We start from the raw sequence: 22,532 nt of genomic DNA, 5'->3' as shown, positions 1-22,532 counted from the left end.
CCAAAGAGGAGAGACTGCGCTTGTGGAATGTGTTGATCGCTGAAGCCACTAGTAGCTGAATGGACCGAATACAAACCTGAATCATGATGACCCCATACCAGACAATCTGTGAAGCAAGCTGCAATTGGAGTTTGAAGAATTCGATCATCGTCCTGTCTGTCAAACAACTCGCATACCTTGTCCTGTTGACACTGTGGTTTGTCCAGGTGCATGAAGTTGCTGCATCTGACATCTTGAAGCTGAGAGATGTATGTACCTGCAAGGGTTATAGGCTTAGTCCCACCCCAATTGTCTTGAAACATACGGGTATTGCTTTTACATCCTACCCTCCAAAAGAGCATTGGTTGTAACTACTGTAATGTCTTGTGTAGCACTTTCCATGCATATGAACTCCTATTTCCTAACGCAGCATGTAGCAGGTCACCATCCGGATAATGCTTAGCCCGAATCACTCAAGCAAACAAAGACTCAGGTTCCTTAATAAGTTGTCATAGTTACTTTCATAACATCGCAAAATTAAACAACCTGAGATCTCGAAAACCTAAACCGCCAACCCTCTTTGGCTTACAAATTTCATGCCATGCAACAATCGTCCATCCTTTTTATTGATTTTCCCAGACCACCAATAACGGCGCATGATTCCAGTGATCTCTTTTAACAGATAACAAGACACGTCATACTGAGGAGGAGCTTAAGCTATTGCTTCAAGAATACTTTCCAACAGTTTTTCAAAGCAGCCAGGGACTTACCACTGCCTCCGACAAACCAACAGTTTTTCAAACATCCAGGGACTTTCTACTGCCTCCGACAAACCAACAGTTTTTCAAAGCAGCCAGGGACTTTCTACTGCCTCGCATTTCCTTTTCAATAGAACTGTCATAAAACACTAAAACGGTAATCCCTAATGGTTTCCATTTTTCAATTTTTTTTGCCCCCTTGTTGTGGAACAACTGGTTTCTACTCATTTACATTCAATGTACCAATTGTGAGGCCGTAGTAAAACAAAATCGCAAAATGATCCCGTGCCACATACAAGTACCATTCTTTAAAATGGTTCTGGCAAGCTTTAAACATAAATTTATAATTTTATAACTTCGATAATAAATCATCTGGCCTTTCTATCATACTAATTTAAAAAATAAAATATGTTAAAGCATTTTGTTATTTAAAATTTTAATTTTTTTCACAAATATACGACCTCAGTGATTAAGAGAGTTGTTGTTATCTTTTAAGTCCTGAGTTAAAAGCACATCAAATGTCAGAGGTAAACGTTCATAGTCAAATATCTATTATAATTTTTATAAATAGAATAAAGAGAGATTAATAGTGTCCGTCATGCTCTAAAATTTTTTTTTTATATAACTTAAATAATTTATTTAAAAATATATATAAATTCATCCGATATAAAATTTTATAATCATCCATTAATATTTATAATGTAGAATACAAATCTAATTTATCACATTAATTCATGTGTCCGGCTAGGATATTAAAGATGAAAGACGGAAACAAAAATTAAAAGACTCATTTTAATAAGTCACATCGATTGGCACCTTAAATTAAAATATTTATTTAAATTCAGCTACTTGCTAGCGTCATACCTATATTTAATTAAATTTGGTACGAAATTGAAATCATTAAAGCTATTTAACTAAGCTAAGTGATTAATATGTTATCCAAGGTTGCTCCATGGCGCCGAACAAGTGTTATTAAACTTTTTTCCCAGTGGAACTTGTCGCCATGCTTTTCCATGGCTTTACTTTGATTTTGTACCAGCTTTCGCTTCAAAGCACGTCATTGACACAATATTTGGAACTCGACAAAGTTGTTTAACTGGAAGACAAAAATCATGGCTGTCCCAAAACATGACCCTGTACCTTCTGTACAAAAAACAGCGAAATCCTTAGGCTCTCTACTGCATCCCAATGCTACAGAGATGGTACGATGAAGAAACTCTCCTGAGTTTGGTAACCAAAGAGATGAACTGAATACCATATCACTGCAAAACAGCAAAGCGCAGAAAAGGGTTCGTAGGGCCCTTTAAAGTTTGGTCTATCAACCAAATCCCGATGATGACACTGGCCAGTTTCACGTAAAAGATTATGGTTTTAAAAACGATGAAGGTTAGGGCATTACCCCCCACGTGCTGAGGCGTTGTCCGTTCAAATTTGTGGGTATAAAACAGGGGCATGGCTCCTTTTTTTCGGATGCAAATTGTGAGCTTTAAAATAAATTAACTATATATTCCTTTCAATCAATACCTCAATAATAACACTTGCCGGTGGGGCTAGACAAGAGTAGCCGAGGTAGGTGCCTCCAGACAACCCCACGGCCCCACTCACTTTCTCTCTCCAATCCATCTCTTAAAATTAAATAAAGTACCGTCGGGCATTGGCCTCGACAACTATGAAAATCCCTAAGTAGAGACAACAGATGAAGTAAACGAGCAAAGCTATGAAGGGCTTTCACTCCCTAATTTACCTAGTTTGACAGCTACTGAAAACCAAAGTGGATGTGCTGAGTTCAAAACCTAAAAGACTTGCGGTTCGAGCTACGTGACAAAGCTTTGAAGATCCTAAATGTCTAAAGAGTGGACAAATTTAGATGATAAGATTTAGAGACAAAAGGGATATAGTCTATTATACAATAGCCTCCTTTTTTTAACTTTACATGTGGAGTAAATAACTAAAATTAAGCTTAACTTTATTATACAAAATGATATTATTTTTTAGCAACTGTACAAAATGATATTAGAAATAAAACTTCAAATGCGTTAAGCGACGTAAAGAGTAGAAAGTTTCCCTAATTATTTGCCGAACGGATCAAAGTGGTTGATGAACAAAAGAAATGAATGAAGCAATGATCAAAATGGATAGGATGGGGTCTAGAAATGAAAAGAAAACTGGGGGGTTACGTTGGAAAGTGATTGGTGGGTGTATCTAGGGTATCATAGCTAAACGGAATATTATACAAATTGGGTGTGATATCAGATATAACTAATAATAAGATAATATTACTATATAATTATGCAATGAAATATCATGGAAGGAAGAAAGAAATAAGGGTTTGTTACAGATCCCTCTCACACTGACCCTGAGTGGTTGTTACCAAAATAAAAAATATTAATGGCAGCAATCACTAGGATTATTTTAAATATTCATCGATGCTTTCAGCCATATACGCTTTTGTTGTGAGTGGTCGATCTTGAGAGGATCGGTGAAAAAAACAGATAAATAAAAGAGAGGGTGAGATCCCAAAAGAAAAACAACTCAGGACCCAAAATCTTGGCTAAATGACACCGTTTACTTTTAATTTTACCTTTCTGACACCGTTTGACCAATATTTCCAGAAGTAGCACCCTTTATGCTGAGTTGGCAAAGGCGCGTCCCCGGGGACGCGCTTTACCCGTGTTTTCGCTGAGTTGGATGCCACGTGTGAAAGGCGCGTCCCGGGGACGCGCCTTTGCCATATCAGCAAACACGTGTGGAAAGCGCATCCCCGGGGACACGCCTTCCATTAAATGTTATAAATGCCCCCATCCGTTTTTCCTAACTACCCCTCCTCCTCCCCTATAACCCCTCAACCCTCCATCATTCTTCACACCAAAATCATCTTCTCCTCTCTTATATAACTCAAATTCTCCATCTATTTGAGTTTTAAATTTGTTATTAGTGGTAAGAAATTTATTTTATGTTAGTATTTTTTAAATAGTTATTATTTTTTATATTAATATTTATGTAAATATATTTTTTTATTAAAATAATATTTATATAATTTATTTTTAGAATTATTAATTTTTTTTTGCTAATTATATTGTTTTGTCTACAGTTATAATGGAAAACGAAATGCTGTTGCGATTGGATATTGATCATATCTCCAGACATTTTAGCGATATGGTAATATTTTTTATAATTAATGTTAATATTTAAATTTATTTTTATTTTAAAGTTATTATGAATTATATTAATTTTTATTTTTATAATATATATTATTTAGGATGCTGATCGTATTTTAGAAACTTTTATTAAAAATCCACGTATACCGACACCGGAACGTATTTTGCCATATTTGGCTTCTGCTGGGTTCGGGTATATTGCAACAATTATAGGCGGTTGCAAACTCGAACCTGTCCTAATTTCTGCACTGATTGAGAGGTGGAGGCCCGAGACACACACTTTTCACCTTCCATGTGGAGAGGCAACAATTACATTGGAGGATGTCTCTATGCATCTGGGGCTTCCGTCGACGGAAATATGATGTGTGGTATGGCGGATGGTGATTGGCAATCAATGTGCATTGATTATCTTGGAGCTGCTCCGCCAGAGTTTAATGGAGGTAGAATAGCTTTATCTTGGTTGAAACCTAATTTTGAGGTTTTAAATGAAAATGCTTCAGAGGATCAAGCAAAGGCATGTGCTCGGGCATATATTCTACGAATAATTGGAGGAATATTGATGCCCGACAAATCTCGCAACCAGGTGCATTGTATGTGGTTGCGGCATCTGATCGATTTTGATGAAGCTGGAAGATATAGGGGTGCTGCAGTTTTGGCATTTCTCTTTAGAGAAATGTGTCGGGCGACGAATTATAAGAAAACTGCTATCGGTGGATGTCTTCTGCTTCTACAATCATGGGCGTGGTTCCGCATGCCTTTCTTATGCCCGATCGTGAATGAACCATACGTATTCCCCTTATTGTTGAGGTAATTTTCGAACTAAATTTTGATTTAAATATTTTCAATTAAATAGGGTGATATTTAGTTTATATTATTTCATAGGTGGTCGATGAAAGAAAGGACCATAAAAGTATACCTACTGGGTTAGAGGAAATTCGTTTACTTATTGATACGAAAGCTGGGTCTGAGGTATGTTTTTAAATTTGTTTAATTATTAATATTTTAATTTAAAATGTTAGATAATTAGAATATTTTATTTATTTGAATTGTATATTTATATTTCAGTTTCAGTGGATACCTTATGCGAGCGATGAAGTGAAAGCTTGCATCCCACCCCACCTTAGTGGGTCATTAGAGGTATGGATATCGGTTATACCTCTTATATGTTATGCTATTATTGAGTGGCATCCAGTTGATCGCGTGCTCCGTCAGTATGGTTGTACGCAATATATTCCTGGAGCTCCTAGGAATTTAGACGACGTGCATAACATAGATAGACGGGGAAAGAAAGATGTTAACTGGGTGGTGAGACACAGAGATTGGATTGCGCTTTGGGAGAACCGATATACACTGTTGGCCCCTCGACAATATTACGCTGAAACTGGTCATATGGTTACGGATAACTATCTGGATTGGTTTAATGAAAATGGGAAGCCGTTTCTACTTTCGGCGGAAGCACGAGGGGTTAACATTCCTAGGCGCCGAGAAAGATGTCAACCGTCTCAATATCATCGTCCCCCGACGCGTGGACGGAGAGAAGGCGCTACCGGTTCTACATCAGTCCCACCACAACATCCTTATTCGTCGATGCCGCAGGGGTACATGCCCATCCCTCCACTTCATATGCCAAGCCCACCAGTTTATATGCCATCTCCGCAGGGTTACATTCCGAGCCCGCAGGGTTACATTCCTAGCCCGCCAGGTTACATGCCTAGCCCGCCAGGTTACATGCCTAGCCCGCAGGGTTTTATACCATATGGAGGTGCATATATGACTATGTTTAATGATCCAGCATGGTTCATATTATTTGGCTGGTGGTGCTTATCCGCAGACACCTCAATCTTCATCTGGATCACATACATCGATGCCAATGTTTCCACAGTTTCCACAGTTCCCGGGGAGCGGTGAGATTGTTACTAGCACTCCTCCAGGGTCGTTATTTAAACAGGCCCTTCAGCCCCTTCAGTGTCATCTACACCAAATGAAGAAAATGCTGCTGATGATGATAGTGAAGATGAGGAGACTGAAGAACAAGTTCCACGAAGAAATCCTCCACGAAATAGGCAACCACCGCCATGTGGAACTCATTCGAGAAGACGACATCGGTGATCCAGTTATATTTAATGTTATTTAAATAATTATATTTCAGAATTATGTAATTTGGTTATGTTATTTAAATGTTTCATGGTTGTTACATACATATTTTTTAATGTTATTTTTATTCACATTTAACATTAAATGTTTGATAAATGTTTTTAAAATACAAATTATATTATTCAAAATTAAAATAAAATAAAAAATAATATTATTCAAATTTAAATTTAAAATATAAATTATAGTATTCGAAATTTAACATAAAATTTAACTTAATATTCCAATTGTATTCGAAATTAAAAGTATATTCCAATTATAGTTCACAATACTTAAATTGAAATTAAATTTATCCATACATATGATTTTATCATTAACATATATATTAAAACGTATACATTAAAATCAACTTATGTTGAGTTCATCGATCGACGGAATCAGCCAAGAGGGGGTGAATTGGCAGTTTATTCAATGTCACATTTCAATGCTCATTCCATACAATTTCAATGTCACAATCAACTTATCACTTCACATTTATTCAATTTATCCATAACATTTTATCTAATTTATTCAAACTTCACATAACGTTTTAATTTAAGTTATTCTTAACTTGCTGAACTTTCAAAAGAAGTTAAATTTTGGTTATAATTTACCTGATTTACTGATATATCTAGTGTCCCGAGGGACATGAGTGACATAATAGGGAAATGATAACATATTCTCTGACGAAATAATGGAAGGCGCGTGGGAACGCGCCTTCATGTGAATAGTGAAATAATAGGTACTGATATATCTAGTGTCCCCGAGGGACATAAGTGACATAATAGGGCAATGATAACATATTCTCTGACGAAATAATGGAAGGCGCGCCCCCGGGAACGCCTTCATGTGAATAGTGAAAATAGGTACTGATATATCTAGTATCCCCGAGGGACATGAGTGACATAATAGGGCAATGATAACATATTCTCTGACGAAATAATGGAAGGCGCGCCCCCGGGAACGCACCTTCATGTGAATAGTGAAATAATAGGTACTATATCTAGTGTCCCGAGGGACATGAGTGACATAATAGGGCAATGATAACATATTCTCTGACAAAATAATGGAAGGCGCCCCCGGGAACGCGCTTTCATGTCACCTGAGAAATAATAGGTAATGATATATCTAGTGTCCCCGAGGGACATGAGTGACATAATAGGGCAATGATAACATATTCTCTGACGAAATAATGGAAGGCGTGCCCCCGGGAACGCGTCTTCCATTGAATAGTACTCCGATTATAGACACTATTATATGCAACGTATTATAAACTTTCAAAACAAACTTCAGTTCACAATCTTTCAAATTCTCAAATTCCCAAACTCTAAATTCTCAAATTCTCTGAAAATGAGTCGCCTTTCTGCTGTTGTTTTTTATGATGGAGAAATTAAGGAAGCTGAAGAGAGTGTTGTTTTTGAGTCAGATCATTATATCCCCTTAACCTTGAAGAGAAACATCACAATTGAGGAGTTAATCACAAAAATTTCGTTAAAGATTCGTGTAGCAGGCCAGAGAAGACTATCTTCACTTCAGTACAGATTTCCTACTGAACTTTTTCCGCTCACGTATACATCATTTCAGCTTTCAAACGATGATGATGTTTCTATGTGGTTGATGCTCATATGGGAGTTCACAATCTCTATTGAAATGTATGCCACTTTTATTGAGGTTCGTGCAACTCGTGGTCTCTCATATTCCTCTCACTTTGGCATTGTATATCAAACTGATCAAGTTGATAGCCCGACACAACTGATCTGTAATGATTTCACATCATTAATGGCGGATCCAACGCCATATACCATGCCATCAAGTTCAATAGGAAGGCATTCATCTGCAACTGCTTATGATCTCAACCCACGTGGCTTCACCAATAATCCATATGGCAACATCTCTTCTACTTCAAGGGGCAGACATTTATCTGCCAATGTTTTCGACTTACATATGGAAATGCCAACGAGACGACAGTCTATTCACATCCCACATGATACAATGAACTCAAGTTCAAGGGGAGGACACGCAAGCGGGAACTTATTTGACCTCAACATTGGATTATCGGAGGAACCCTCATCTCCACCAGAAGAACCTCTTCGGGAGCCAGGTGCAGATGGTGCTGAAACGGGATTATTCGTTGAACCTGACTCACCACAGTTTAACGTACATTCTGATGATGACGAGGATGACGATCCGATAAATACAACACCAGTCGAACTTCCTGCACATATGTATGAGGCTGATTATGATGCAATGTATGAGCCTGAATTTCCAGATCTTCCTGATGTTGGCAACTATGGACTTCAATCATCAGTCAATGACGGTAATTTACATATTGGAATGGAGTTCGCATCGAAGGAGGAAGCAATGATGGCAATAAAGAGTTACAATATTCGTAACTCAGTTCAGTCCGAGTTGATCGATCTAACACGGAGAATATGTCTGCTACTGCGTCCAACGTCACAACGGATGTCAATGGATGGTCCGTGTATCAAAGAGGAAGAGGAAGAACAACTTATGGGAACTAACCAGATACAACGGTCCTCATACATGTTGTGCAACAGGTATAAACCAGGATCATCCCAACTTGGACTCCAATATTATTTGTCAAGCAATCATGCCCATTGTGAAGCAAAGCTCTCATATAGCTGTTGCAGTGTTGATTTCTGCTATACAATCACAATATGTGTACACTGTCTCATATAAAAAAGCGTGGTTGGCAAAACAGAATGCCATTTGCAAACTTCATGGCGAATGGGATTCCTCTTACAACGAGCTGCCCAGTTGGTTTCATGTTGTGCAAAGACTTAATCCCGGGACAATTGTTGAGTTCGAAACTCACATCATTACGTGAATGATCGAATGGTTCGCGATCGCTGCCAATTTTACCGAGTCTTTTGGACTTACCCTCAGTGTATTAATGCAGTCAAGTACTGTAAACCAATTGTCCAAATTGATGGTACTTTCTTGTATGGGAAATACAAGCAAGTTTTATTATTGGCTGTGGTCCAAGATGGAAACCGCAATATTCTTCCTGTTGCGTTTGCCCTCGTTCAAGGAGAAGACACTGAGTCTTGGGCTTTTTTCCTTAAAAATTTACGTTTACATGTTGTCACCAGGGAACGACTATGCATTATTTCAGACCGAGGAGCTGGGATAAAAGCAGCAATGGACTCTTTGGGTACAATGTATAGACCTCCACATGTTCAACATCGTTATTGTGTCCGTCATATTGCTGCAAACTATTACGGAAAATACAAGAAGAACGATGAACGTCAGTTAGTCGTGCGGATGGGTATGTTACTTTTTCCCAATTTTTCTATCAATTTCTTATTACTTATTTATACTTCATATTAACTATTACATATTCCTAATGGCTTAGGTTACGAACTCTTACCTCAAAGGTTTGAGTCGATGCTACAAGAGCTGTTTGGCAAAAATAAGAAGGGGTGCGAGTACATTATGGACATCAGCAAAGAAATGTGGACAAATGCATATGACGGGGGGTATCGCTATGGTCATATGACCACAAACTTGGCTGAAGCAATAAATTCAACCTTAAAGGGGGCGCGTCATTTACCAATCACGGCGTTGGTTAAAACGACTTATTTTTGTTTGGGTCAACTCTTTGCAAAGCTCGGTGGACAAGCTCTTACTTGGATGCAAAACGGACATATTTACCACCCAAGACTAGTAGTTGATTTACAGAAAAAAGTGGCCGCATCAAATGGGATGTTAGTTACAAATTTTTCTCGCACCCGTGAATTGTTTCGTGTAACCGAAATGCCACGTCTGCTGCAAGGGATTGAAGCTAACTCTTTCAGAGTTAATCTGCAAGAGAGGTGGTGCGATTGTGGTTTCTTTCAAGCACTCAAATATCCATGCTCTCATGTCATTGCTGCTTGCTCACATTCGCATTTGGACTACAAAAATTATGTTGATCCCGTATACCAACTTTCACAAGTATTCAAGGTATATGAATTTGAGTTTCCGCCCATAGGAAACGAAAGAGACCCAAATGAGATTCAAACTTGGCTTACAATTGTACCAGATCCATTGCTATTGAGGGACTCAGGTCGTCCAAAATCTACTAGAATACATTGTGATATGGATATTCGGGAGAAGTCAACAGAACAAAAACGATGTGGGCATTGTAGAAACATTGGGCACAATAGAAAAAAATGTCCAGCTCTGTTATCATCATATAACCGTTAACTCTTATGTAATTAATATTGTATTTAAATGAATGTTTTTGTTTCTAATAATTTAATGTTATTGCATTTATATAATTTGTCAATGTATGTACACCTAAATAATTTTTTTTAACTTTTAAATACATAAATATATTTATATATTTATTTAATAATAATTAATATTATTAGTTATAATTTTTTTAAAATATAATAATAATTCCACCTTCTAAGTAGAGAAAAATATTAAATTAAACAAATTAAAAGTTATTAAAAAATTTATGTATACGATGACACATTTCATGTTCTGATTGGAGGATTAAATTTATTAAATTAAATTTTCAATAAGACTAATTTTATAAAATATGTAAGTCTTGAAGATTAAATATGTAATTATACTAATTTATTAACTTATGCATCAATATTTTCGTTAAATATTAATATGAGATGACTAGATTGATAACATTTAAATAATTAACTGATAAAATTAATAGATCGATAATTAAAATAAAAAATAATCGAAACTTGATAATTCTTATATTATAATCGAAACATTTTACATAATATATTATTAATTTATAATAATAATTAAAATAAACTATTTATTATAAAACAAAATACGTATCTGCTGAGTTGGCAAAGGCGCGTCCCCGGGGACGCGCCTTTCACACGTGGCATCCAACTCAGCGAAAACACGGGTAAAGCGCGTCCCTGGGACGCGCCTTTGCCAACTCAGCAGAAAGGGTGCTACTTCTGAAAATATTGGTCAAATGGTGTCAGAAAGGTAAAATTAAAAGTAAACGGTGTGAGTTAGGTAATTTAGCCCAAAATCTTTGATCAAAGATATAAAGGAGACCACCTGACACTGAAACTCAGAAGTGTAAACCACTGCTAAGATCGATGTCAAATTTCAGTGAGGGGCTCGGCTGAACCAGAAATCATGTTGTAGCAAAAGAATTGGTCAATTACTCTGTGTGTGTTTCACTCTTCTTCATGTCTCCACGCTTTGAGGTTTCTTAGCAACATACAAAACTTAATCCTACACTTGGAAGCAAACAAGAAAAAAGATGTTTCAGAGACTTTCTTTTACTTTAAGATAAGATATGCAACTGTTCAAGATTTAATGGTCAATTCCTTTGTAATGTATGGCCATAATGGCGACGAAGAAGAACAACCCAAAGGAAATTCCTGGAATTTTCTACTTTCTTCTTTCTTTCAAAAATAAGGGTTTTCGTCTTTGTAATGAATTCCATACAAATGCATGCATGTAATTGGGGCTTATCAGTTCAAAAGGAGGACAACAGAAACCCAATAATGATGATAAGTAGCCAAGTTCCCATGGTTACATAATGGGAATGTAAACTTACCCATTTGCTTCTTGTTGAGGAAAAAGCAAACAAGACAGAAATGAATTTTTTTTCTTCCTAAATTCTGGCTATTAAAACAGCTCGGAAAATCGAAAAAGCAATCGATTAAAACTTGTTATCAATACTGCTTGCGTTTCACTTCACTTTCACGTGTACTCGTTCAGAACTAGTTTGCAGTAGTGGTAATTGTGTTAAAAGTCCAAAAAATGGTCGGCAATCAACTTTGAAAATGATTTTCAAAGTTTGGTAAATGTTTTTTTGAAAATGATTTTCAAAGTTTGTTAAATGTTTCTTTGAAAAATGTTTTTCAAAGTTTGGTAGAGTTTGATAGATATTTGTTGAAAATAGGAATGAGTAAATTCATTTTAGTCATTGCACTGTAGGGTATTTTCAAAGATTAGTCCATAAGTTTCAACTATAAATACCCTAGCTCATTTAGCTTCAAAACCATCCCAAAAATCATTTCTTTCTCCCAATACTAGATAGCTTTTTTGTGAGTAGTGAGTGTTTTGTAAACACCTGTAAATTTTCTCTCTTAGTAAAAGATCTGCAGCAGCCCGGAGACGTAAGCAAAATTGGCTGAACTCCGTTATAAATTTCGGGTATTATTTTTCCGCTTTTATTTCGCATTCTCACTAATCTAGTTATAGGGAAATTACTTGTACTCGATTTATTTCCTAACAACTGGCATCAGAGCTTTTGGTTGTGAATTTTGTCAATTTTTTTGCGAGGTTACTATTCATTAATATTCACGTGAATAGTGAATTTCGTGAATAGTAAAAATTTTGTCGGCGATACGAGTTTGTCGACGGTGGTGTTCTAATACACGGTGGTTCGTAAGAATTATCAGAAACGATCCAAATGAAACCAGATTCGAGTGGGAGCGATGGCTGCAGACGAAGGGAAGGTGAAAATTGAAAAGTTCGATAGTGCAGACTTTGACTTTTGGAAGATACAGATCGAATATTTTTTGTACCAGAAAAATCTATATCAACCTCTCTCAGGAAAGCAACCAGAGGGCATGAAGAATGAAGATTGGGCTCTTCTCGACAGACAAGCCCTCGGAGTTATCCGACTGACGTTATCCCGCAATGTTGCTTTCAACATAGAAAAGGAAAAGACCACGGCGGGTCTTATGGCGGCTATCTCCAGTATGTATGAGAAGCCATCAGCCTCAAACAAAGTGCACTTGATGAGGCGATTATTCAATTTGCGGATGACGGAAGGGGCATCGATGGCACAACACCTAAATGAACTCAACACAATCACAACTCAGTTGAGTTCAGTGGAAATTGAATTCGATGATGAAGTTCGAGCTTTAATTCTCTTATCATCTCTATCAGACAGTTGGAATACTACTGTTACAGCAGTTAGCAGCTCGTCGGGAAATAGTAAATTGAAATTCGACGATGTTCGGGATCTGGTATTGAGCAAAGAAATTTGACGAAGAGAATCGGGTGAAGCATCAACCTCCTCAGCCTTGCACACGGAGTCCAAAGGGAGAACTTCAGAAAGAAATTCAAATCGTGACAGATTGAAATCCAGAAGGGGAAAATCAAGAACAGGAAAGAAAGATTTTACATGTTATAATTGTGGCAAGAAGGGTCACTTTAAAAAGAGATTGTCGAGCACTGAAGAAAGATACCGGTGCACAGGAATCTGCCAACATGACAGAGGAGACAGGTGATGCCATGATTCTAAGCGTCAACACTCCGATTGAATCATGGATCTTGGATTCAGGGGCATCTTTCCACTCCACCCCATACCGAGAAATCATGGAAAACTATGTCAGTGGTGATTTTGGGAAAGTTCATCTAGCCGATGATGAAACCTTGAAGATCGTCGGAAAAGGAGACATCCGATTAAAGTTGCCAAACCATACCACCTGGACGCTGAAAGGAGTGAGACATATTCCTGGCTTCAAAAGAAATTTGATTTCTGTAGGACAGCTTGATGATGATGAAGGATTTAGCACAACCTTTTCAGGCTGTGAATGGAATATTACTAAAGGAGCACTCGTCATTGCTCGTGGTAAGAAAACTGGTACTCTCTATATAACCTCAAATTTAGAGAATATCATTGCAGTAGCAGATGCTGATGGAAAATCAAACCTATGGAACCAAAGGCTTGGCCATATGAGCGAGAAAGGGATGAAGACACTTTTGTCAAAGGGGAAGTTGTCGGATCTAAAGAATGTAGATGTCGGACTATGCGAGGATTGCATCTTTGGCAAACAAAAGAAAGTCAGCTTTGCAAAGATTGGTAAGACACCCAATGCTGAAAAGTTAGAGTTGGTTCATACTGATGTATGGGGACCATCTTCAGTTCCATCTCTTGCAGGCTCATTATATTATGTCACCTTCATCGATGATTCTACAAGGAAGGTGTGGGTTTATTTTCTGAAGAAAAAATCAGAAGTCTTTGATACCTTTAGAAAATGGAAGGCCATGGTGGAAAATGAGACTGGTCTGAAAGTCAAGCGGTTGAGGTCTGATAATGGAAGAGAATAAAAAAATCGTAGATTCAGAGAATTTTACGTAAATAATGGGATCAAGATGGAGACAACATTTCCCATGACACCACAAAAGAATGGCGTAGCAGAGCGCATGAACAGAACTCTGAATGAACGTGCCAGAAGCATGAGAATACATGTCGGATTACCCAAATTTCTATGGGCTGAAGCTATCAACACTGCAGCTTACCTGATCAATCGTGGGCCCTCTGTTCCTTTGGATGGCAGAATACCATAGGAAGTTTGGAGCAAGAAATAAATTAAACCTTTCACACTTAAAAGTGTTTGGTTGTATTTCTTATGTACACATAAACTCTGCTGAAAGAAGTAAACTTGATGCCAAGTCCAACAAATGTGTCTTTGTTGGTTATGGTGGTGATGAGTTCGGTTACCGGTTTTGGGACTACGAAAATCGGAAGATTATCAAAAGCAGAGATGCCATTTTCAATGAGAATATGATGTACAAAGACAGGTCAACTGTAGAATCAAGCAGCTCAAATACCAAAGCTGAAACAAAGGAATTTGCTGAGTTCGAGGAGATTTCTGGAAATGATGTTCAGATCAGTCCTGAAGCAGTTCAAGAAGAACCAGGCACACCGGAACTAAGACGCTCCTCCAGAATTGGTAAACCAACCCAACGTTATTCTCCTTTTTTGCAATACTTGTTGTTGACTGACAATGGTGAACTAGAGTGCTATGATGAAGTAATGCAGGTGGAGGATTCAGTCAAGTGGGAGTCTTCCATGAAAGATGAGATGGACTCGTTTATTTCAAATCAGACGTTGGAATTAACTGAATTACCACCAAGCAAGAAAGCGCTACACAACAAGTGGATTTACAGGATCAAGGAAGAGCACGATGGGAGCAAACGCTACAAAGCAAGATTGGTTGTCAATGGTTTTCAGCAAAAGGAATGTATTGACTACAATGAAATTTTCTCTCCAGTTGTAAAACTGTCTACAATCAGACTGGTGTTGAAAATTGTAGCTGCAGAAAATTTACATCTTGAGCAATTAGATGTAAAGACAGCTTTCCTTCATGGTGATTTGGAGGAAGAAATCTATATGAGGCAGCCAGAAGGCTTCATAGAGGTAGGCAAGAAAAACCTGGTATGTAGGTTGAAGAAGAGCTTGTATGGTTTAAAACAAGCTCCTAGACAGTGGTACAAGAAGTTCGATAGTTTCATGGGTAGCAGTGGTTTTACCAGATGCCAAGCAGATCATTGTTGCTACATCAAGAGGTTCGACAACAGCTTCATTATTTTATTGTTGTACATTGATGACATGCTCGTTGCAGGCTCAAACATGCAAGAGATTATACACTTGAAGCAAAAATTGTCGAAGCAGTTTGCTATGAAGGATCTGGATGCTGCAAAGCATATTCTTGGGATGAGGATCAAGAGAGACACAAAGTCGGGGACTTTGATGTTATCACAGGCTGAGCACATCAACAAAGTACTCTCCAGGTTCAACATGCAAGATGTTAAACCAGTAAGTACACCTTTAGGTGTTCATTTTAGACTCTCCAAAGAACAATCACCAAAGACGGAGGAAGAACGTGCACACATGGTAAAGGTGTCGTATGCCTCAGTAATTGGAAGTCTGATGTATGCCATGGTATGTACCAGACCAAATATTGCTCATGCAGTGGGAGTTGTTAGCATGTACATGAATAATCCGGGCAAAGTACACTGGGAAGCAGTCAAATGGATCCTCAGATATCTGCGAGGTACCACAAAAACAAAGTACTTTGTTTCAAAGGTGGAGATACGATATTGACAGGCTATGTAGATACTGACTTAGCCGGAAATATTGACATTAGAATGAGCACTACAGGGTATGTCTATACTCTAGGAGGAACTGCAGTGAGTTGGGTTTCTCAACTACAGAAGATAGTTGCTCTCTCCACAACTGAAGCAGAATATGTCGCTGTTACGGAAGCTAGCAAGGAGATGGTTTGGCTCCAAAGTTGAAGAGTTATGCAAGAAACAAGAAAACAATGTCTTGTATTGTGACAGTCAAGGTGCTATCCATCTAGCAAAGAATCCGTCTTTTCATTCCAGGACAAAGCACATACAATTGCGATATCATTTTATCCGGTCTCTTCTGGAAGATGAGATTTTGAAACTTGAAAAGATCAGTGGAGCTCAAAATCTGGCAGACATGTTGACAAAGAAGGTGACCACGGACAAACTGAAGTTGTGTTCAGCTTCAGTTGGCATGCAAGAATAACAAGACTAGAAATGTTGCTGCATCAATCGAGGTGTGAAGACAGATTAAAATCAGTCTTCAAGTGGGAGATTGTTAAAAGTCCAAAGGTTGGCAACCAACTTTGAAAATGGTTTTCAAAGTTTGGTAAATGTTTCTTTGAAAAATGTTTTTCAAAGTTTGATAAAGTTTGGTAGATGTTTGTTGAAAATAGGAATGAGTAAATTCACTTTAGTCATTGCACTGTAGGGTATTTTCAAAGATTAGACCCTAAGTTTTAACTATAAATACCCTAGCTCATTTAGCTTCAAAACCATCCCAAAAATCATTTATTTCTCCCAATACTAGAGAGTTTTCTTCTGAGTAGTGAGTGTTTTGTAAACACCTGTAAATTTTCTCTCTTAGTAAAATATCTGCAGCAGTCCGGAGATGTAAGCAAAATTGGCTGAACTCCGTTATCAATTTCGGGTATTATTTTTCCGCTTTTATTTCACATTTTCACTAATTAGTTATAGGAAAATCACTTGTACTCGGTTTATTTCCTAACAAATTGTTCATGCATATCAAGAGACGATAAAAAAAGTCTTATCAAAAAAGAAAAAATTTGGGAGATCAGTTGAAAAAGATAAAGACTAGATTTTTAACTAAATTTGGTTCATGGGATATCAATCCAATATTCAGAGAGAACCCCAAGATATATACCTCATAATCATATAAAACATCTATTAGGAGGAGAAGAAAAGAATTAAGTTCAGTAAAAGAATAAAACTATACGTTAGTAGTGGTAGCAGCAGAAGCGGCGGTGGCAGTACCAACATTAGCCGCAGTTTCACCAGCACTATCATCTCTGCCACCGCCGCTACCCGCACCACCATCAGCAGTTTGAGCGGCAGCCACCGACAGATTGACACCAACAACATTAGTTGTGACAGTAGACCTTTTTCGTTTCTTGTTCTCGTAAGGAATCCCTCTAGCTTTAGCCTGTCATTCTCTCACTTCCCTCAAATAAATCCTCACAGCCCTTGCTGCAAAAGGGTTTGATTCTGGGTGTCTATCGTTTTCTTCATAAGCAGCTCTAAGCCGTCCGATCAGCGCGTCGAGGCTACCCCAGGCTTGCTTGAGTGGGCAAGAGCACGGAGCGGGTGGGTTTGGATGTCCGAAATAAGGACAACCCGCCATGTGAACCTTAGTTTTGCCAAACTGATCAAGGTATTTCAAGAACTCGATGACGTGGGCACCACTGCAACGAGCTAGTGTTAACAGAGGCTTATGGTTCTTCAAGTACTACAAGAAAGTATTCCAATCTCGACGTTTTTGTGACTCGTAGCGACTCGGTGGAGCTGGGGAAGAAGACGATTCACCAGCTCCACCTTGCTGTGAAACCGTGGGCGGCGTTGCTGAAGCTATAACTACACCAGGTGTTGAACCCTCGTTGATGCTATTCGAGCTGGTTGCAGCACCCCCTACAGAAGCAAGATCCATTAACAAAAACAATAGGGTTTGTGTTTTTTCCGATTATCAGGCTCCCCACCTTGGACTTTATTTGTCTGGATTCCTGGTGCCTGACAATGAAGACAAGCCGAGGGAGGGCTCTGCCTAATTTATCTAAATTCTAAGCTCTAAGCCAATGGATCACTTACCAATAAAATATCTCTTTATAGCTATGGCTTTTGTTTGATCAGGCAAGGAGTAATAGTGTATAGGAATCATGGAAAGAACTATTTCATGGGAAAGATTTGCCTGCCCCCCCCCCAAAATTTATTCGTGATTAGGAGAGTCGAGATAAATGATTTTGAATGAAGAATTTTTTTGTTGTTGTTGAAGTTAGTCTGGATTTTACCGTGGATTAAGAATTGGATTGAGAAATGTGAAAGTATGGATAGAGTAGAGGGTTTAACGCAGAAATGGAATATATGATAAATATCTTACATGGTGGTCCGGCCGTCAATGGAATCACTGTTGACCTGGGCGGCCCCGCCAATCTTATTTGCTCCTCATCATCGATGCATCCTTATATCGGAATGACATGTATTTTAGATTACATTCATCATTTATACGGTAAAGGTTAGAGTATATGATGTAAAAAAATTTCAAGTTTAATTAAAAAATTACAATATAATTTATTTGATGAAAAAATCAATTAGAGTTTTTATTATATATATCGAATAAGATTATGATATTTGATGTATTTTATAATTTGTTATATTAAATGTTAATATAATAACAATTTTCTTTTATTTCATGGTATTTTTATTTAAAATATGTATATTGTTGGGATTATATTTTCAAAAACTTTATTTATTATCATAATAAGCATAAAAACTAATTTAAGTAAATAAATCTACCAACACCATATGAGTATCTGAGTATATCAACAGTTCATGTAGCATAACATGTTTAATTAATTATTTTTGGGTAGCATTAATATAAAATTAATAAGAATACCAAGTCGGAAATGGTCAAATTTTATTACCTGACTCGAAATTTTGTCCATACAAACAAAACGAAAAGGACTGCGTGTGATGCGCGTCGGGAGTGTGAGAGTGCGGGATGGTTGGGGTGCAGTTAATGGGTGCCCGCTGGGCGCTCACAGTTGCCGGTTTAAGGTAGATAAATTATACGTACTTTGCAAATGGCTATAGTTAATTTAGTCATAACTACGATTATGTAATTTGGGTTAACCAGTGTTTGGCATTCCATTTCTCTGTCTTTAAAAGGGAAACTTCAATCAATACTTTTCATATGTCCCTATCTTTTCATTATGGTATATACGAATTGCTTCCTTTTAAATACTAGTCTCATCAATTTAATTATTTTGGCAATAAAATTCACCTTCAAGTATAATTTATTTTTTAAATTAAATGATCCAAATTTAAAACACATAAATCTGGAAATAATTGTGCATGTAGTATAGGCTGTCAACTGTGTAGCTACAGTCATTAAAATAAACGTTGGGCGCAAGTATGAGAAATCAATATCATTAAATCAGACGGGTCCGAGGCCAAGCATGTCAGGGAAGTTTACATTGTTATGATATTTCAATAAATGTCATATCCTTTTTCTTGTTGCAACAATAAATGTGCTATCTTTGATCGACGGATTTGACTTGATGAAATGATCCCTGTGCAATGCAAAAGTAATTATGTTAATTATATATTCACTGTATTCCTTGATATTATTATAGTTTTTATTTCATTACTTGTCTGAAATAAGTTGTGTGTCCAACATAAAGTATAACCAACTGTACAGGTTTTGTTTTCGGACAAAAATATATTCGTAAACGCCACGGGGAATGCAATTATGCGTGGGAGAGAATATTCCCATTATAAGGCTCGTACTTTTGAGAGCATAAATGAATGGCGATTTGATTAAACTGACATTGTTTAATCGAATATTTATTTTTTTAGCACCGTTTGATATATATTTTTTGAAGTGGCACTCTTTCGGTTGAGTTGGCGAAAGGCGCGTCCTCGGGGGACGCGCTTTATCTAAATTTTCGCTGAGTTGGATGCCACGTGTGGAAGGCGTATCCCTGGGGACGCGCCTTCCATTAAATGCCATAAATGCCCTCATCCATTTTCCCTAACTACCCCTCCTCCTCCCCTATATAAACCCCCTCAACCTTCCCTCATTCTTCACACTAAAATCATATTCTCCTCTCTTATATAACTCAAATTCTTCGACTATTTGAGTTTTAAATTTGTTATTAGTGGTAAAAAATTTATTTTTATGTTAGTATTTTTTTAAATAGTTATTATATTTTATATTAATATATTTATATAAATATTATTTTTTTTTTATTAAAATAATATGTATATAATTATTATTTATTTAGAATTATTAATTTGTTGTGTGCTAATTATATTGTTTTGTCTACAGTTATAATGGAAAACGAAATGCTGCTACTATTGGATATTGATCATATCTCCAGACATTTTAGCGATATGGTAATATTTTTTATAATTAATGTTAATATTTAAATTTATTTTTATTTTAAAGTTATTATGAATTTATATTAATTTTAATTTTTTTATAATGTATATTATTTAGGATACTGATCGTATTTTAGAGACTTTTATTAAAAATCCACGTATATCGACACCAGAACGTATTTTGCCATATTTGGCTTCTGTCGGGTTCGGGTATATTGCAACAATTATTGGCGGTTGCAAACTCGAACCTGTCCTAATTTCTGCACTGATTGAGAGGTGGAGGCCCAAGACACACACTTTTCACCTTCCATGTGGAGAGGCCACAATTACATTGGAGGATGTTTCTATGCATATGGGGCTTCCCGTCGACGGAAATATGATGTGTGGTATGGCGGATGGTGATTGGCAGTCAATGTGCATTAATTATCTTGGAGCTGCTCTGCCAGAGTTTAATGGAGGTAGAATAGTTTTATCTTGGTTGAAAGCTAATTTTGAGGTTTTAAATGAAAATGTTTCAGAGGATCAAGCAAATGCATGTGCTCGGGCATATATTCTACGAATAATTGGAGGAATATTGATGCCCGACAAATCTCGCAACCAGGTGCATTGTATGTGGTTGAGGCATCTAATCAAATTTGATGAAGCTGGAAGATATAGTTCGGGCGTTGTAGTTTTGGCATTTCTCTTTAGAGAAATGTGTCGGGCGACGAATTATAAGAAAACTGCTATCGGTGGATGTCTCCTGCTTCTACAATCATGGGCGTGGTTCCGCATGCTTTTTTTATGCCCGATCGTGAATGAACCATACGTATTCCCCTTATTGTTGAGGTAATTTTCGAACTAAATTTTGATTTAAATATTTTTAATTAAATAGGGTGATATTTAGTTTATATTATATTTCATAGGTGGTCAATGAAAAGAAAGAACCATAAAAGTATACCTACTGGGTTAGAGGAAATTCGTTTACTTATTGATACGAAAGCTAGGTCTGAGATATGTTTTTAAATCTGTTTAAATATTAATATTTTAATTTAAAATGCTAGATATAATTAGAATATTTTATTTATTTGAATTGTATATTTATATTTTAGTTTCAGTGGATACCTTATGCGAGCGATGAAGTGAAGGCTTGCATCCCACCCCACCTTAGTGGGTCATTAGAGGTATGGATATCGGTTATACCTCTTATATGTTATGCTATTATTGAGTGGCATCCAGTTGATCGCGTGCTCCGTCAGTATGGTTGTACGCAATATATTCCTGGAGCACCTAGGAATTTAGACGACGTGCATAACATAGATAAACGAAGAAAGAAAGAGGTTAACTGGGTGATGAGACACGGAGATTGGATTGCGCTTTGGGAGAACCGATATACACTGTTGGCCCCTCGGCAATATTATGCTGAAACTGGTCATATGGTTACGGATAACTATATGGACTGGTTTAATGAAAATGGGAAGCCGTTTCTACTTTCGGCTGAAGCACGAGGGGTTAACATTCCTAGGAGCCGAGAAAGACGTCAACCGTCTCAATATCATCGTCCCCCGACGTGTGGACGGAGAGAATGCGCTACTGGTTCTGCATCAGTCCCACCACAACATCCTTATCCGCCGATGCCGCAGGGGTACATACCCAGCCCTCCACTTCATATGCCAAGCCCACCAGTTCATATGCCATCTCTGCAGGGTTACATTCCGAGCCCGCAGGGTTACATTCCTAGCCCGCCAGGTTACATTCCGAGCCCGTAGGGTTACATTCCTAGCTCGCCAGGTTACATGCCTAGCCCGCCAGGTTACATGCCTAGCCCGCAGGGTTTTATACCATATGGAGGTGCATATGCGACTATGTTTAATGATCCAGCATATGGTTCATATGCATCTTAGTTGGCTGGTGGTGCTTCTCCATAGACACCTCAATCTCCATCTGGATCACAGACATCGATGCCAATGTTTCCACAGTTTTCACAGTTCTCGGGGAGCGGTGGGATTGTTACTAGCACTCCTCTAGGGTCGTTATTTTATACAAGCCCTTCAGCTCCTTCAGCGTCATCTACACCAAATGAAGAAAATGCTTATGATGATGATAGTGAAGATGAGGAGACTGAAGAACAAGTTCCACGAAGAAATCCTCCACGAAATAGATAACCACCGCCATGTGGAACTCATTCGAGAAGACGACATCGGTGATCCCGTTGTATTTTAATGTTATTTAAATAGTTATATTTCAGAATTTTATGTAATTTGGTCATGTTATTTAAATGTTTCATGGTTGTTACATACATATTTTTAATGTTATTTTTTATTCA

At 37.5% G+C, this 22,532-nt stretch overlaps 1 pseudogene; it reads right to left on the bottom strand.

The window, feature by feature from the left end:
* Positions 1 to 16,903: 16,903 nt before the first annotated feature.
* LOC120148271 lies at positions 16,904 to 17,814 on the bottom strand (annotated as a pseudogene).
* Between the last annotated feature and the right edge of the window lie 4,718 nt (positions 17,815 to 22,532).

The sequence above is a fragment of the Hibiscus syriacus genome, unplaced genomic scaffold (genome assembly GCF_006381635.1).
Source record: "Hibiscus syriacus cultivar Baekdansim isolate YM2019G1 unplaced genomic scaffold, ASM638163v2 tig00110956_pilon, whole genome shotgun sequence".
NCBI classification, from domain to species: Eukaryota; Viridiplantae; Streptophyta; class Magnoliopsida; order Malvales; family Malvaceae; genus Hibiscus; species Hibiscus syriacus.
Note: the sequence above shows the minus strand (reverse complement) of the source record. Positions and strands in the feature narration are given on the sequence as shown.